Raw genomic sequence first — 17,688 nt, 5'->3', positions numbered from 1 at the left:
GCTTGGGATCGGGCTGTGGTGGGGTCCCCACGGCCGGCACAGACCGCGAAGAATTTTTAGGTGTCTTTTTCTTTCGCCCCCCCGGTGGCAGGCTGACACCGACAGTTCCGTAGGGGGGGCCAGTTCAAAATGGCCTCTTCGCGCTCCTCTTCTCCTCCCTCAGAAAAAAATAATAAAAAACAGAAGACAGGAATTGATACGACTGGTGGTCAAATTTTGACGAAAATTGCTATGGACTTGGACCCTGAGAAAGTAACTGTCAAAGTGCCGCCTCCGAAGTTTATCAGTATTACCTTGGACGGAACAGAAAAGACAATGAAAAACATTAGTCCATTTTACGTGAGACGCGCACTCGACGGACTCGTTGGGAAGGTCAAAAATGCAACTCGCCTACGCAACGGTAGTCTCCTCGTCGAGACGGTATCTCCAAAACAGAGTGAGACGTTGTTGAAAGCGAAGTTGCTAGGGTCTTACCCTATTAAAGTCGAACGGCACTCCTCGCTAAACACCACGCGGGGAGTAGTGCATACGGATTCTCTGGACGGTATGTCTGATGAAGAGATCCAACTAGAACTGGCGGAACAGTCTGTGTCCAAGGCTTACCGTTTATTACGTAAGCGGGACGGACAGACTATTCCGCTGAGCACTGTCTTTTTGACCTTCGAAAAGCCTGTCCTACCAGAGTACATCCTTGTCGGGTACGAGCGTGTCCCAGTTCGTGCGTATGTGCCGAACCCAATGCGGTGCTTTAGGTGCCAACGGTTCGGACATACGCAAAAACGTTGCACAAACAACATCGTATGTGCAAGGTGCGGCGGTTCTGACCATGGGGAATCCCCGTGTGCCAGCGCCGAGCACTGTGTGAATTGTGCTGGGGACCACGCCTCCAATTCTAAAAATTGCCCGAAGTATATGGTAGAGAAGGATATCCAAGAACTGAGAGTCCGAGAAAATATTACGTTTTTCGAGGCGCGTAAGCGTATTTTAGATCAACAGAAAAAGGCGACGGAAAAGTCCTATGCAGCAGTTTTGCAAAAGGCAACACAAGCAATAGATGTATTTACGCAAACGCCACCTCTTGTTAGTATACCTGGGAAGCGTATTGAAAGCGCAACCCAGACGTATGTAGACGTTGCCACTCAGACTGCTGAGTCAGACGACTCGTGTGGCCTTGACATAAGGCCTTATATTCCAAAAAAGATTATTACCGTGGCGACAGAGAAAGACTCTACGCCTGGTAGATCGCCGCGACGTCGCGCTCCCTGTTCTGGTGACGGGTCGAGATCACGGTCTCGATCAAGATCACGATCGGGCGTGCGGCGATCTGCGAGCGAATCCCCACGGTCGAAGACCAAGCAGTCTCAGTCAACGGCACGAAATCCTAGAAAAGATAAGAAGAGAAAATCACCCGTGAAGCCACCATGATAATTTAGATCCACATAATGACTGATATCATACAATGGAATGTGAACGGTGTACGCAGCAGATATGCAGAACTACAGCAATTGATCTATCGTGAGAACCCTGCTATTTTATGTCTACAGGAGACACACCTCCGACCTGAACATTCCCTGAAAATCTCGGGATACAATGTTTACCGGTATGACCATCTTGCCGGTATTCGTGCTAACGGAGGTTGTGCCCTCCTTCTCCGCCAGAATATCTTTTCCTCTGTTCTAAACATTAACAGTCCTCATGAATGCCTAGCTGCCAGAGTAACCTTACCTACCATACAGTTTTCAATAGTCTCCGTTTATATGCCCCCAGATACACCCTTTACAGTACTTGAAATTCAACATATTCTTTCACAGGTACCTGCACCATATCTCTTGGTGGGGGATTTCAATGCATCCCACCACTCTTGGGGCTCAAATTCTGATGACGACAGAGGAAATAAAATAGCAGAGGTATGTACCCGTCTAAATCTTGTTACCCTGAATTCAGGGGAAGCAACACACCTTTCCTTGGCTTATGGTACATACTCCATGATAGATATCTCCATTTGTAGCCCAGTTTTGTCCACGCATTTCGAATGGTCTGTGATTGACGACCTACATGGTAGTGACCACTACCCCATCCGAATGCGTATGTCCGCTTTACGTCCTGCGGAATCTCGATCTCCAAACTGGGTTATTAAAAAGGCGGACTGGGTCGGATTTTCGGAGTCCATATCATTCGAAGATAACGGACATGAAAGTGTGGACTCCGTAGTAGACCATTTCTCAAATATGGTTATCAAGTCAGCGGAATTATCTATCCCCCGGTCGTCCTGCAGGCCAAAACGCTTCTCTGTCCCCTGGTGGTCGGATGCCTGCAGAGATGCAATCCGAGACCGCCGATGTGCCTTACGCCAATTTGAGCGCCATCCGACCCAAGAAAATTTTGTCCAGTTTAAACGTCTTCGAGCAAAAGCTCGTCGCACTGTATGCGATGCTAAGAAGACGTCCTGGACAAACTACGTCAATTCAATGAAAAGGAATGTCCCATCTAACATCGTATGGGACAAAGTCCGCCGAATAATGGGGAAACGTAGTTCTGTAATTCCGGGAATAATAAGCAATGGATTAACGACCACCAGTCCAATAGAAATTGCAGAAATATTCGCTACCTCGTTCGCACAAATTAGCAGCTCAAATAATTATGACCCGGAATTTCTGAAAATCAAAGATGCTGCGGAAAAACGAAACCTCAATTTTATATCAGATAATACAGAGTACTACAATACACCGTTCACATCCGAGGAGCTGGAGGCGGCACTAGGCACATCCCCTGACACCTCCCCTGGTCCTTATAACATCCATAACCAAATGCTTCGCCATCTTCCGCCTGCTGGAAAATCCTTTCTTCTGGGAATGTATAACAGAATCTGGACTGAGGGAGTGTTCCCATCTGCTTGGCGTTCCGCCATTGTAATCCCCGTCCAGAAACCAGGAAAGGATCCTTCTTTGTCTGGAAGCTACAGACCAATTTCTCTCACCAGCTGCGTATGCAAGGTTATGGAAAGAATGATAAGCAAACGCCTGATGTGGGTACTCGAATCGGAAAACCGATTATCTAACATCCAATGTGGTTTTCGTAAGCACAGATCCGCCGTAGACCATCTTGTTCGGCTAGAGACCGCCATTAGAGATGCTTTCCTCAAGAAGGAACATCTTGTGGCGGTCTTCTTTGCTCTAGAAAAGGCTTACGATACCACATGGCGGTATGGCATTCTGCAAACTCTGCATGACTGGGGACTTCGTGGTAATCTACCAACGTTTATTGCGAAGTTCATGGCAGAGCGGTATTTCCGAGTTCGAGTAGGCACCACACTTTCTAACGAACACCTCCAAGAAAACGGCGTTCCGCAGGGTTCTGTATTAAGCGTTCTTCTTTTCTGCATTGCGATCAATGGAATTGCCCACTGTGTGGGTAACCGAGTATCTTCTCTGTTGTACGTTGATGACTTCAGTTTATATTACAGCTCCCGATATCTTCCGTCCATCGGTCGACATTTGCAGCTGGTCATCAACGTACTATCAGAATGGGCTGTTCGCAATGGTTTTAAATTCTCCACTCAGAAGACGCAGTGTGTCCACTTTTACAACCAACGTGGACTACATCCACATCCCGAATTGCGTCTGAATGGAGTGGAATTGCAATATGCAGACACTGCGAGATTCTTGGGCCTTATCTTTGATTATAAGTTAACGTGGGAGGCGCATATACGTGATTTGAGAAGGCGTTGCGAGAAATCCTTAAACATCTTACGCCTTTTGTCAGGGGTCCGATGGGGTGCAGACCGTACAGTGCTTTTACGCCTTTACCGAGCTCTTATTCGATCAAAGCTGGATTATGGGTGTTTTATTTATGGCTCAGCAAATAACTCTAAATTACGTCTTTTAGATACTGTACATCACCATGGGATACGACTCGCTACAGGGGCCTTCCGAACCAGTCGGATAGCGAGCCTGTATTGTGAAGCAGGAGAACCATCACTGTATCGGCGACGTCATATTTTGTTGTGCTCATATGCTGTTAAGCTCCGCTCGCAGCCTGAGCACATCTCTTACGACTCTTTCCATCATTCGTCTCTTTACGGCCGATACAGTGAAAATCCACGGAGAACTCGTCCAGCAGGTGTGCGGTTTCGTGAACTGCTCTCTGAGCTGGATATACATCTACCATCAGTCCGCACACTGGAGTATACCACCACTCCACCGTGGATTATGCGACGTCCCATGTTTGATATAAGTCTGAGCCGCTGTTTTAAGAATTTTACACCAGCTTTTGTTTATAAACTTCGTTTTAGTGAACTTTTATCCCGATATCCAAATTATTCATTAATTTTTACTGACGGATCCCGGATAAATGATTGTGTTGGTTGTTCCTTCGTTACAAATGGAGAGATATTTAAATACAGACTAAGTCAATATACTAGTGTTTTTACTGCTGAACTCTATGCTTTTTACTGAGTTTTATTGTTTTTAATTAGGCAACCTCGGGGCAGATTCCTTATCTGTTCCGACTCTTTAAGTGCCATCCAGTCCTTGTAGTCTTTTAATTGTGATGATCCGCTTGTCTTAAGAACTCAGCAGCTGCTCCATACTCTCCTTTGCTCTGATTATGAGATTGGAGTAGTGTGGATTCCTGGCCATGTAGGGATTGCAGGAAATGAGGCCGCGGATGCTGCAGCCAGGGCTGGCGCACAGGATGGCTCTCTGGTATATTGGCGCGAGAGGTGGCAGGACATTCGAAACTACTTGAAATCTAAAATTTGGTGGCAATGGGAAGGAGAATGGTCTGCACAAGAGGGAAACAGATTACGAAATATAAAGAATACTGTTAGAGTTTGGGATTCGTCTACAAGAGCGTCGCGACACGAGGAGGTTTTACTCACCCGGTTGAGGATTGGCCATTGTCATCTGACACACGGCCATCTCCTACGTGGCGAACCTCAGCCGGAGTGCGATATGTGCCATGTTCCACTTACGGTGGAACACTTTTTATTGCGTTGCAGGAAATATGACCATGCACGGAGGCAATATGGAATTCGGCCGACATTACGTGACGCTCTTGGAAATGATTTTAATTGTGCAAATGCAGTTCTGATATTTTTATCAAATACAGGTTTGGATAAGGTGATTTAGTTTTTTATTGATCCGTTTTACTCATCCTCCGGACCCTTTACATCCGGAGGTTACATTTGTTGTTTTATATTTGATTTTACATTGTTGACATTTCGGACTTTATACATCCGAATATTTTATAAAATTTTATGGTTTTAAAATATGATTGACAAGTTATCCTCGGTGGCCTTAGTTTTATTGTTTTATTTGTTCGTCTTGAATACCACCTAGTGTGGTAGAATTGCTCACTTTTATGATTTTGTAGAAATCACCTTATGTATACTGCATTTGTGTGCCTCGTTTTACCGTGACAACGCTTTTTAGTTCTTTTAGCACTCTGATTATTATATTATTTATGTATTTGTTACATTAAGAATTTTAGATAAGGGCGCAAATAGCCATAGTAGCTGACGTGCCCTTCTTAAACCCTACTACTACTACTACTACTACTACCTCTCAGTCCACTATATGTCCTCTCAGTCCACTATGTCCTCTCAGTCCACTATAGCTCTTCTCTGTCCACTCTATCTGCTCTCAGTCCATTCTATCTCGTCTCACTCACTCTAATTCCTCTCAGTCCAAACTATCTCCTCTCAGACCACACTACCTTCCCTCAGTCCAATCTATATCCTCTCAGTTCAATCTATCTGCTCTCAGTCCACTCTATGTCTTCAGTCCACTCTCTCTCCTCTCAGTCTACTCTATGTCCTCTCAGTCCACTATGTCACCTCTCAGTCCACTCTCTCTCCTCTCAGTCCACTCTATCTCGTCTCGGTCCACTCTATCTCCTCTCAGTCTACTCTAAGTCTTCTCGGTCCATTCTATCTCTTCTCTGTACACTCTAGCTCCTCTCGGTCCACTCTAACTGCTCTCAGTCCACTCTATCTCCTCTCAGTCCACTCTATCTACTCTCAGTCCACTCTATCTCCTTTCAGTCCACTGTATCTCCTCTCAGTCCACTCTATGTCCTCTGAGTCGACTCTATCTCCTCTCAGTACACACTAAGATCTCTCAGTCCACTGTTTGTACTTTCAGTCCACCGCCCCTCCTCTCAGTCCACTCTATGGCTTTTCAGTGCACTCTATCTCCTCTCAGACCACTCTATGTGCTCTCAGTCTATTCTATGTCCTCTCAGTTCAATTTATGTCCTTTCTGTCCACTCTACCTCCTCTCAGTGCAAACTATCTCCTCTTAGTCCACTCTATCTCCTCTCAGTGCACACTATCTCCTCTTAGTCCACTCTAAGTCCTCTCAGTTCCCTTTATGTAATTCAGTCCATTAAATCAACTCTCTGTCCACTCTATGTCCTTACAGTGCGCTCTATCACCTCTCAGTCCACTCTATCTACTCTCTGCCCAATGTATGTCCTCTCAGTCCTCTATATTTCCTCTCGGTCCACTCTAGAACCTTTCGGTCCACTCTATCACCCCTCAGTCCATTCTACATCCTCACAGTCCGCTCTATCTCCTATCAATCCCCTCTATCTCCTCTCAGTCCACTGTATCCCTCTCAGTCCACACTAACTTCCCTCAGTCCAATCTATCGCCTCTCAGACCACTCTCTCCTCTCAGTCCACTCTATCTCTTCTCAGACCACCCTATCTCGTCTTAGTCCACCCTATCTACTCTTAGTCCACTCAATGTCCTCTCAGTCCACTCTATGTACTTTCTGTGCACTCTATCCCCTATCGGTCCACTCTATGTCCTAACAGTCCACTCTATGTATTTCAGTGCACTCCATCTCCTCTCAGTCCACTCTATCTCCTCTCGGACATTTCTATCTCCTCACAGTCAACTCTATCTACTCTCCGTCCACTCTATTTCCTGTCAGTGAACGCTGTATCCATCAGTCCGCTCATTCTCCTCTTTGTCCAATCTATCTCCTCTCAGTCCACTCTATCTCCACTCTGTCCACTTTATCTCCTCAGTCCACTCTCTCTCCTCTCAGTCCACTCTATGTCCTGTCACTCCACTCTATCTCTTCTCAGTCCACCTTATCTACTCTTAGTCCACCCTATCTCCTTTCAGTCCACTCAATGTCCTCTTAGTCCACTCTATTTCCTTTCAGTCCACTCTATCTCCTCTCAGTCCACTCTGTCTCCTCTCAATCCACTCTCTCTCCTCTCAGTCCACTCTATCTCCTCTCAGTCCACTCTATCTCCTCTCAGTCCTCTCTATCTCCTCTCGGTCCACTCTACGTCTTCTCGGTCCATTCTATGTCATCTCGGTACACTCTAGCTCCTCTCGGTCCACTCTAACTCCTCTCAGTCCACTCTATCTTCTCTCAGTCCACTCTTTCTTCTTTCAGTCCACTGTATCTCCTCTCAGTCCACTCTACGTCCTCTGAGTCGACTCTATCTACTCTCAGTGCACACTATGTCCTCTCTGTCCACTGTGGGTCCTCTCACTCCACCGCACCTCCTCTCAGTCCACTCTACGTCCTTTCAGTGCACTCTATCTCCTCTCAGATAACTCTATGTGCTCCCAGTCTATTCTATGTCTTCTCAGTCCATTCTATGTCCTGTCAGTCCACTGTATCTTCTCTCAGTGGTCACTATCTCCTCTTAGTCCACTCTATGTCCTCTCAGTTCCCTTTATGTAATACAGTCCATTAAATCAACTCTCAGTCCACTCTATGTCCTTACAGTGCCCTCTATCTACTCTCAATCCTCTCTATCTCCTCTCGGGCCACTGTATGTCCTCTCAGTACACTATATCTCCACTCAGTCCTCTCTATATCCTCTAAGTCCACTCTAATTTCTCTCAGTCCATTCTACCTCCTCCAGTCCACTCTATCTCCTCTCAGTCCTCTCTATCACCTCTCAGTCTACTGAATGTACACTCAGACCACTCTCTCTCCTCTCAGTCCACTCTATCTCTTCTCGGTCCACTCTATCTCTTCTCAGACCACCCTATCTCCTCTTCGTCTACTCTATCTCCTCTCAGTCCACTCAATGTCCTCTCAGTGCACTCTATCCTTTATCGGTCCACTCTATGTCCTTTCAGTCCACTCTATGTACTTTCAGTGCACTCCATCTCCTCTCAGTCCAGTCTATCTCCTCTCAGTCCTCTCTATCTCCTCTCAGTCCACTCTATGTCCTCTCAGTCCACTCTAAATCCTCTCAGTCCACACTAGGTCCTCTCAGTCTAATCTATGTCCTCTCCCTCCACTCTATCTCCTCTCAGTCCACTCTATGTACTCTCAGTCCACTCTATCTCCTCTCAGTCCAGTCTATCTCCTCTCAGTCCACTCTATGTCCTCTCAGTCCACTATATCTGCTCTCAGTCCACTCTATCTCCTCTCAGACCATTCTAACTCCTCACAGTCCACTCTATGTACTCTCGGTCCACTCTATTACCTGTCAGCCCAATCTATCTTTTTTCAGTCTACCCGTTCCCCTCTCTGTCCAATCTATCTCCTCTCAGTCAACTCTATCTCCACTCTGTCGACTTAATTTCCTCAGTCCACTCACTCTCCTCTCAGCCCACTCTAAGTTCTCTCATTCCACTCTATCTCCTCTCAGTCCACTCTTTGTCTTCTCGGTCCACTCTATCTCATCTCAGTCCACTTTGTCTCATCTCAGTCCACTCTCTATCCTCTCAGTCCACACTATCTCCTCTTAGGCCACTGTATCTAATCTCAATCCACTCTATCTCCTCTCAGTCCACTCTATGTACTCTCAGTCCACTCTAGCTCTTCTCAGTCCACTCCATCTCTTCTCTGTCCTCTCTATCTCTTCTCAGACGACCCTATCTGCTCTTAGTCCACCCTATCTCCTCTCAGTCCACTCAATTTACTCTCAGTCCACTCTATCTCCTCTCAGCCCACTCTATGTCTTCTCAGTCCACTGAATCTCCCCCCATTCCACTCTATGTTCCTTCGGTGCAATCTATCTCCTCTCAGTCCAATCTAGGTTCTTTCAGTGAACTCCATCACCTCTCAGTCCACTCTAAGTCTTCTCTGTCCACACTATGTCCTCTCAGTCCACTCTATCTCCTCTCAGTCCACTCTATCTTCTCTCAGTCCACTATATATCCTCTCCGAACAATTTATTTCTTTTCAGTGCACTCTATCTCCCCTCAGTCCTCTCTATGTCCTCAGTTCAATCTACAACCTATCACTCCACACTAAATCCTCTCTGATTACTCTATGTCCTCTCAGTCCACTCTATCACCTGTCAGTCCACACTATCACCTCTCAGTGCACTCTGTGTCCTCTCCGAACAATCTATGTCCTTTCAGTACACTCTATGTGATCTTAGTCCACTCTATGTCGTTACAGTGCACTCTATCTCCTCTCTGTCCACTGCATGTCCTCTCAGTCCACTACATTTCCTCTCGGTCACTCTAGACCCTTTCGGTCCACTCTATCACCTCTCAGTCCGTTCTACATCCTCACAGTCCACTCTATCTCCTTTCAATCCCCTCTATCTCCTCTCAGTCCACTCTATGTAATCTCAGTCCGCTCTATCTCCTCTCAGTCCACTATATGTCCTCTCAGTCCACTCTATCTTCTCTCAGTCCACTCTGTTTCTTGTCAGTCCACTCTATCTCCTCTCAGTCCACACTATCTCCTCTCAGACCACACTACCTTCCCTCAGTCCAATCTATCTCCTCTCAGTTCAATCTATCTGCTCTCAGTCCACTCTATGCCTTCAGTCCAATCTCTCTCCTCTCAGTCTACTCTATGTCCTCTCTGTCCACTCTATCTCCTCTCAGTCCACCTTATGTCCCCTCGGTCCACTCTATCTCCTCTCAGTCCACTATGTCACCTCTCAGTCCACTCTCTCTCCTCTCAGTCAACTCTATCTCGTCTCGGTCCACTCTATCTCCTTTCAGTCCACTCTAAGTCTTCTCGGTCCATTCTATCTCTTCTCTGTACAGTGTAGCTTCTCTCGGTCCACTCTAACTCCTCTCAGTCCACTCTATTTTCTCTCAATCCACTCTATCTACTTTCAGTCCACTGTATCTCCTCTCAGTACACACTAAGAACTCTCAGTCCACTGTATGTCCTTTCAGTCCACCGCACCTCTTCTCAGTCCACTCTATGGCTTTTCAGTGCACTCTATCTCCTCTCAGACCACTCTATGTGTTCTGAGTCTATTCTATGACCTCTCAGTCCAATCTATGTCCTTTCTGTCCAGTCTGTTTCCTCTCAGTGCACACTATCTCCTCTTAGTCCACTCTATCTCCTCTAAGTGCACACTATCTCCTCTTAGTCCACTCTAAGTCCTCTCAGTTCCCTTTATGTAATTCAGTCCATTAAATCAACTCTCAGTCCACTCTATATCCTTACAGTGCGCTCTATCTCCTCTCTATCCACTCTATATACTCTCTGCCCAATGTATGTCCTCTCAGTCCTCTATATTTCCTCTCGGACCACTCTAGACCCTTTCGGTCCACTCTATCAACTCAGTCCATTCTACATCAGCACAGTCCACTCTGTCTCCTTTCAATCCTTTCTATCTCCTCTCAGTCCACTGTATCTACTCTCAGTATACTCTATGTAATCTCAGTCCGCTCTAACTCCTCTCAGTCCAGTCTATGACCTCTCAGTCCACTCTTTGTCCTCTCAGTCCACTCTAGCTCTTCTCTGTCCACTCTATCTGCTCTCAGTCCATTCTATCTCGTCTCACTCCACTCTGTTTCTTGTCAGTCCACTCTATCTCCTCTCAGTCCACTCTATCTCCTCTCAGTCCACACTAACTTCCCTCAGTCCAATCTATCTCCTCTCAGACCACTCTCTCCTCTCAGTCCACTGTATCAGTTCTCAGTCCACTCTATCTCTTCTCAGACCACCCTATCTCATCTTAGTCCACCCTATCTCCTCTTAGTCCACTCAATGTCCTCTCAGTCCACTCTATGTACTTTCAGTGCACTCTATCCCTTATCGGTCCACTCTATGTCCTCTCAGTCCACTCTATGTAGTTTCAGTGCACTCCATCTCCTCTCAGTCCAGTCTATCTCCTCTCAGTCCACTCTACTCTCAGTCCACTCTATGTCCACTCAGTCCACTCTAAATCCTCTCAGTACACACTATGTCCTCTCAGTCTACTCTATGTATTCTCACTCCACTCTATCTCCTCTCAGTCCACTCTATGCACTCTCAGTCCATTCTATCTCCTCTCAGTCCACTCTATGTCCTCTCAGTCCACTCTACATCTTCTCAGTCCCTTATATCTCCTCTCAGTCCACTCTATCTCCTCTCAGACCATTCTATCTCCTCACAGTCCACTCTCTCTCCTCTCAGTCTACTCTCTCTCCTCCCTGTCCAAAATATCTCCTCTCAGTCCACTCTGTCTCCTCTCCACTCTATGTCCTCAAAGTCCACTCTCTCTTCTCAGTCCATTTCCTCTTCTCTCAGTCCACTCTCTCTCCTCTCAGTTCACTCTAGCTCCTCTCAGTCCAATCTATGTCCCCTCAGTCCACTCTCTCTCCTCTCAGTTCTTTCTAGCACCTCTCAGTCCATTATATGTCCTCTCAGTCCACCTTATGTGCTTACGGTGCAGTCTATTTCCTCTCAGTCCACTCTATCTTCTTTCAGTGAAATCTATCTCCTCTCATTCCACTGTATGTGCTTTCAGTGCACTCTATCTCCTCTCAGTCCACTCTATGTCCTCTCGGTCCATTCTATGTCCTTTCAGTCCACTATATCTACTCTCAGTCCACTCTAAGTCCTCTCTGTCCACTCTATGTCCTCTCAGTCCACTCAATGTCCTCTCAGGCCACTCTGTTTCCTATCGGTGCACTCTATCTCCTCTCAGTCCACTCTATGTCCTCTGAGTGCACCCTATCTCCAAACATTCCTCTGTATGTCCTTTCAGTGCACTCTATCTCCTCTCTGGCCACTTTATCTAATCTCAATCCACTCAATCTCCTCTGTGTCCACTGTATCTCCTCTCAGTCCACTCTATGTACACTCAGTCCACTCTAGCTCTTCTCAGTCCACTCCATCTTTTCTCTGTCCACTCTATCTTTCTCAGACCAACCTATCTCCTCTTAGTCCACCCTAACTCCCCTCAGTCCACTCAATGTCCTTTCAGTCCACTCTATCTCCTCTCTGTCCACTCTATGTCCTCTCGGTGCACTGTATCTCCTCCCATTCCATTCTATGTTAATTCAGTGCAATCTATCTCCTCTCAATCCACTCTGTGTTGTTTCAGTGAACTCTATCTCCTCTCAGTCCACTGTTTATTCGTTAGTGCTCTCTATCTCCTCTCAGTCCACTCTATGTCCTCTGGGTCCATTCTATGTCCTTTCACCCCAGTATATCTATTCTCAGTCCACTCTAAGTCCTCTCTGTCCACTCTATGTCCTCTCAGTCCACTCTATCTCCTTTCAATCCCCTCTATCTCCTCTCAGTCCACTGTATCTCCTCTCAGTCCACACTAACTTCCCTCAGTCCAATCTATCTCCTCTCAGACCACTCTCTCCTCTCAGTCCACTCTATCTTTTCTCAGACCACCCTATCTCGTCTTAGTCCACCCTATCTCCTCTTAGTCCACTCAATGTCCTCTCTGTCCACTCTATGTACTTTCTGTGCACTCTACCCCCTATCGGTCCACTCTATGTCCTCTCAGTCCACTCTATGTACTTTCAGTGCACTCCATCTCCTCTCAGTCCACTCTATCTCCTCTCGGACATTTCTATCTCCTCACAGTCAACTCTATCTACTCTCGGTCCACTCTATTTCCTGTCAGTGAACGCTGTATCCATCAGTCCGCTCATTCTCCTTTTTGTCCAATCTATCTCCTCTCAGTCCACTCTATCTCCACTCTGTCCACTTTATCTCCTCAGTCCACTCTCTCTCCTCTCAGTCCACTCTATGTCCTGTCACTCCACTCTATCTCTTCTCAGTCCACCTTATCTACTCTTAGTCCACCCTATCTCCTTTCAGTCCACTCAATGTCCTCTTAGTCCACTCTATTTCCTTTCAGTGCACTCTATCTCCTCTCAGTCCACTCTGTCTCCTCTCAATCCACTCTCTCTCCTCTCAGTCCACTCTATCTCCTCTCAGTCCACTCTATCTCCTCTCGGTACACTCTACGTCTTCTCGGTCCATTCTATGTCATCTCGGTACACTCTAGCTCCTCTCGGTCCACTCTAACTCCTCTCAGTCCACTCTATCTCCTCTCAGTCCACTCTTTCTTCTTTCAGTCCACTGTATCTCCTCTCAGTCCACTCTATGTCCTCTGAGTCGACTCTATCTACTCTCAGTACACACTATGTCCTCTCAGTCCACTGTGGGTCCTCTCACTCCACCGCACCTCCTCTCAGTCCACTCTACGTCCTTTCAGTGCACTCTATCTCCTCTCAGATCACTCTATGTGCTCTCAGTCTATTCTATGTCTTCTCAGTCCATTCTATGCCCTGTGAGTCCACTGTATCTTCTCTCAGTGCTCACTATCTCCTCTTAGTCCACTCTATGTCCTCTCAGTTCCCTTTATGTAATTCAGTCCATTAAATCAACTCTCAGTTCACTCTATGTCCTTATAGTGCCCTCTATCTACACTCAATCCTCTCTATCTCCTCTCGGGACACTGTATGTCCTCTCAGTACACTATATCTCCACTCGGTCCACTCTATATCCTCTAAGTCCACTCTAATTTCTCTCAGTCCATTCTACCTCCTCCAGTCCACTCTATCTCCTCTCAGTCCTCTCTATCACCTCTCAGTCTACTGAATGTACACTCAAACCACTCTCTCTCCTCTCAGTCCGCTCTATCTTTTCTCGGTCCACTCTATCTCTTCACAGACCACCCTATCTCCTCTTAGTCTACCCTATCTCCTCTCAGTCCACTCTATGTCCTTTCAGTGCACTCTATCCTTTATCGGTCCACTCTATATCCTTTCAGTCCACTCTATGTACTTTCAGTGCACTCCATCTCCTCTGAGTCCAGTTTATCTTCTCTCAGTCCTCTCTATCTCCTCTCAGTCCACTCTATGTCCTCTCAGTCCACTCTAAATCCTCTCAGTCCACACTAGGTCCTCTCTGTCTAATCTATGTCCTCTCCCTCCACTCTATCTCCTCTCAGTCCACTCTCTATCCTCTCAGTCCACACTATCTCCTCTTAAGCCACTGTATCTAATCTCAATCCACTCTATCTCCTCTCAGTCCACTCTATGTACTCTCAGTCCACTCTAGCTCTTCTCAGTCCACTCCATCTCTTCTCTGTCCTCTCTATCTCTTCTCAGACGACCCTATCTGCTCTTAGTCCACCCTATCTCCTCTCAGTCCACTCAATTTACTCTCAGTCCACTCTATCTCCTCTCAGCCCACTCTATGTCTTCTCAGTCCACTGAATCTCCTCCCATTCCACTCTATGTTCCTTCAGTGCAATCTATCTCCTCTCAGTCCACTCTAGGTTCTTTCAGTGAACTCCATCACCTCTCAGTCCACTCTATGTCCTCTCTGTCCACACTATGTCCTCTCAGTCCACTCTATCTCCTCTCAGTCCACCCTATCTTCTCTCAGTCCACTATATATCCTCTCCGAACAATTTATTTCTTTTCAGTGCACTCTATCTCCCCTCAGTCCTCTCTATGTCCTCTCGGTTCATTCAATGTCCTCAGTTCAATCTACAACCTATCACTCCACTCTAAGTCCTCTCTGTTTACTCTATGTCCTCTCAGTCCACTCTATCACCTGTCAGTCCACACTATCACCTCTCAGTGCACACTGTGTCCTCTCCGAACAATCTATGTCCTTTCAGTACACTCTATGTGATCTCAGTCCACTCTATGTCGTTACAGTGCACTCTATCTCCTCTCTGTCCACTGTATGTCCTCTCAGTCCACTATATTTCCTCTCGGTCACTCTAGACCCTTTCTGTCCGCTCTATCACCTCTCAGTCCGTTCAATATCCTCACAGTCCACTCTATCTCCTTTCAATCCCCTCTATCTCCTCTCAGTCCACTCTATGTAATCTCAGTCCGCTCTATCTCCACTCAGTCCACTATATGTCCTCTCAGTCCACTCTATCTTCTCTCAGTCCACTCTGTTTCTTGTCAGTCCACTCTATCTCCTCTCACTCCACACTATCTCCTCTCAGACCACACTACCTTCCCTCAGTCCAATCTATCTCCTCTCAGTTCAATCTATCTGCTCTCAGTCCACTCTATGTCTTCAGTCCAATCTCTCTCCTCTCAGTCTACTCTATGTCCTCTCTGTCCACTCTATCTCCTCTCAGTCCACCTTATGTCCCCTCGGTCCACTCTATCTCCTCTCAGTCCACTATGTCACCTCTCAGTCCACTCTCTCTCCTCTCAGTCAACTCTATCTCGTCTCGGTCCACTCTATCTCCTTTCAGTCCACTCTAAGTCTTCTCGGTCCATTCTATCTCTTCTCTGTACACTCTAGCTCCTCTCGGTCCACTCTAACTGCTCTCAGTCCACTCTATCTCCTCTCAGTCCACTCTATCTACTCTCAGTCCACTCTATCTCCTTTCAGTCCACTGTATCTCCTCTCAGTCCACTCTATGTCCTCTGAGTCGACTCTATCTCCTCTCAGTACACACTAAGATCTCTCAGTCCACTGTTTGTACTTTCAGTCCACCGCCCCTCCTCTCAGTCCACTCTATGGCTTTTCAGTGCACTCTATCTCCTCTCAGACCACTCTATGTGCTCTCAGTCTATTCTATGTACTCTCAGTTCAATTTATGTCCTTTCTGTCCACTCTACCTCCTCTCAGTGCAAACTATCTCCTCTTAGTCCACTCTATCTCCTCTCAGTGCACACTATCTCCTCTTAGTCCACTCTAAGTCCTCTCAGTTCCCTTTATGTAATTCAGTCCATTAAATCAACTCTCTGTCCACTCTATGTCCTTACAGTGCGCTCTATCACCTCTCAGTCCACTCTATCTACTCTCTGCCCAATGTATGTCCTCTCAGTCCTCTATATTTCCTCTCGGTCCACTCTAGAACCTTTCGGTCCACTCTATCACACCTCAGTCCATTCTACATCCTCACAGTCCGCTCTATCTCCTATCAATCCCCTCTATCTCCTCTCAGTCCACTGTATCCCTCTCAGTCCACACTAACTTCCCTCAGTCCAATCTATCGCCTCTCAGACCACTCTCTCCTCTCAGTCCACTCTATCTCTTCTCAGACCACCCTATCTCGTCTTAGTCCACCCTATCTACTCTTAGTCCACTCAATGTCCTCTCAGTCCACTCTATGTACTTTCTGTGCACTCTATCCCCTATCGGTCCACTCTATGTCCTAACAGTCCACTCTATGTATTTCAGTGCACTCCATCTCCTCTCAGTCCACTCTATCTCCTCTCGGACATTTCTATCTCCTCACAGTCAACTCTATCTACTCTCCGTCCACTCTATTTCCTGTCAGTGAAAGCTGTATCCATCAGTCCGCTCATTCTCCTCTTTGTCCAATCTATCTCCTCTCAGTCCACTCTATCTCCACTCTGTCCACTTTATCTCCTCAGTCCACTCTCTCTCCTCTCAGTCCACTCTATGTCCTGTCACTCCACTCTATCTCTTCTCAGTCCACCTTATCTACTCTTAGTCCACCCTATCTCCTTTCAGTCCACTCAATGTCCTCTTAGTCCACTCTATTTTCTTTCAGTCCACTCTATCTCCTCTCAGTCCACTCTGTCTCCTCTCAATCCACTCTCTCTCCTCTCAGTCAACTCTATCTCCTCTCAGTCCACTCTATCTCCTCTCAGTCCTCTCTATCTCCTCTCGGTCCACTCTACGTCTTCTCGGTCCATTCTATGTCATCTCGGTACACTCTAGCTCCTCTCGGTCCACTCTAACTCCTCTCAGTCCACTCTATCTTCTCTCAGTCCACTCTTTCTTCTTTCAGTCCACTGTATCTCCTCTCAGTCCACTCTACGTCCTCTGAGTCGACTCTATCTACTCTCAGTGCACACTATGTCCTCTCTGTCCACTGTGGGTCCTCTCACTCCACCGCACCTCCTCTCAGTCCACTCTACGTCCTTTCAGTGCACTCTATCTCCTCTCAGATAACTCTATGTGCTCCCAGTCTATTCTATGTCTTCTCAGTCCATTCTATGTCCTGTCAGTCCACTGTATCTTCTCTCAGTGGTCACTATCTCCTCTTAGTCCACTCTATGTCCTCTCAGTTCCCTTTATGTAATACAGTCCATTAAATCAACTCTCAGTCCACTCTATGTCCTTACAGTGCCCTCTATCTACTCTCAATCCTCTCTATCTCCTCTCGGGCCACTGTATGTCCTCTCAGTACACTATATCTCCACTCAGTCCTCTCTATATCCTCTAAGTCCACTCTAATTTCTCTCAGTCCATTCTACCTCCTCCAGTCCACTCTATCTCCTCTCAGTCCTCTCTATCACCTCTCAGTCTACTGAATGTACACTCAGACCACTCTCTCTCCTCTCAGTCCACTCTATCTCTTCTCGGTCCACTCTATCTCTTCTCAGACCACCCTATCTCCTCTTCGTCTACTCTATCTCCTCTCAGTCCACTCAATGTCCTCTCAGTGCACTCTATCCTTTATCGGTCCACTCTATGTCCTTTCAGTCCACTCTATGTACTTTCAGTGCACTCCATCTCCTCTCAGTCCAGTCTATCTCCTCTCAGT

Source organism: Periplaneta americana, chromosome 15 (assembly GCF_040183065.1).
Source record: "Periplaneta americana isolate PAMFEO1 chromosome 15, P.americana_PAMFEO1_priV1, whole genome shotgun sequence".
Taxonomy (NCBI): Eukaryota; Metazoa; Arthropoda; class Insecta; order Blattodea; family Blattidae; genus Periplaneta; species Periplaneta americana.
Note: the sequence above shows the minus strand (reverse complement) of the source record.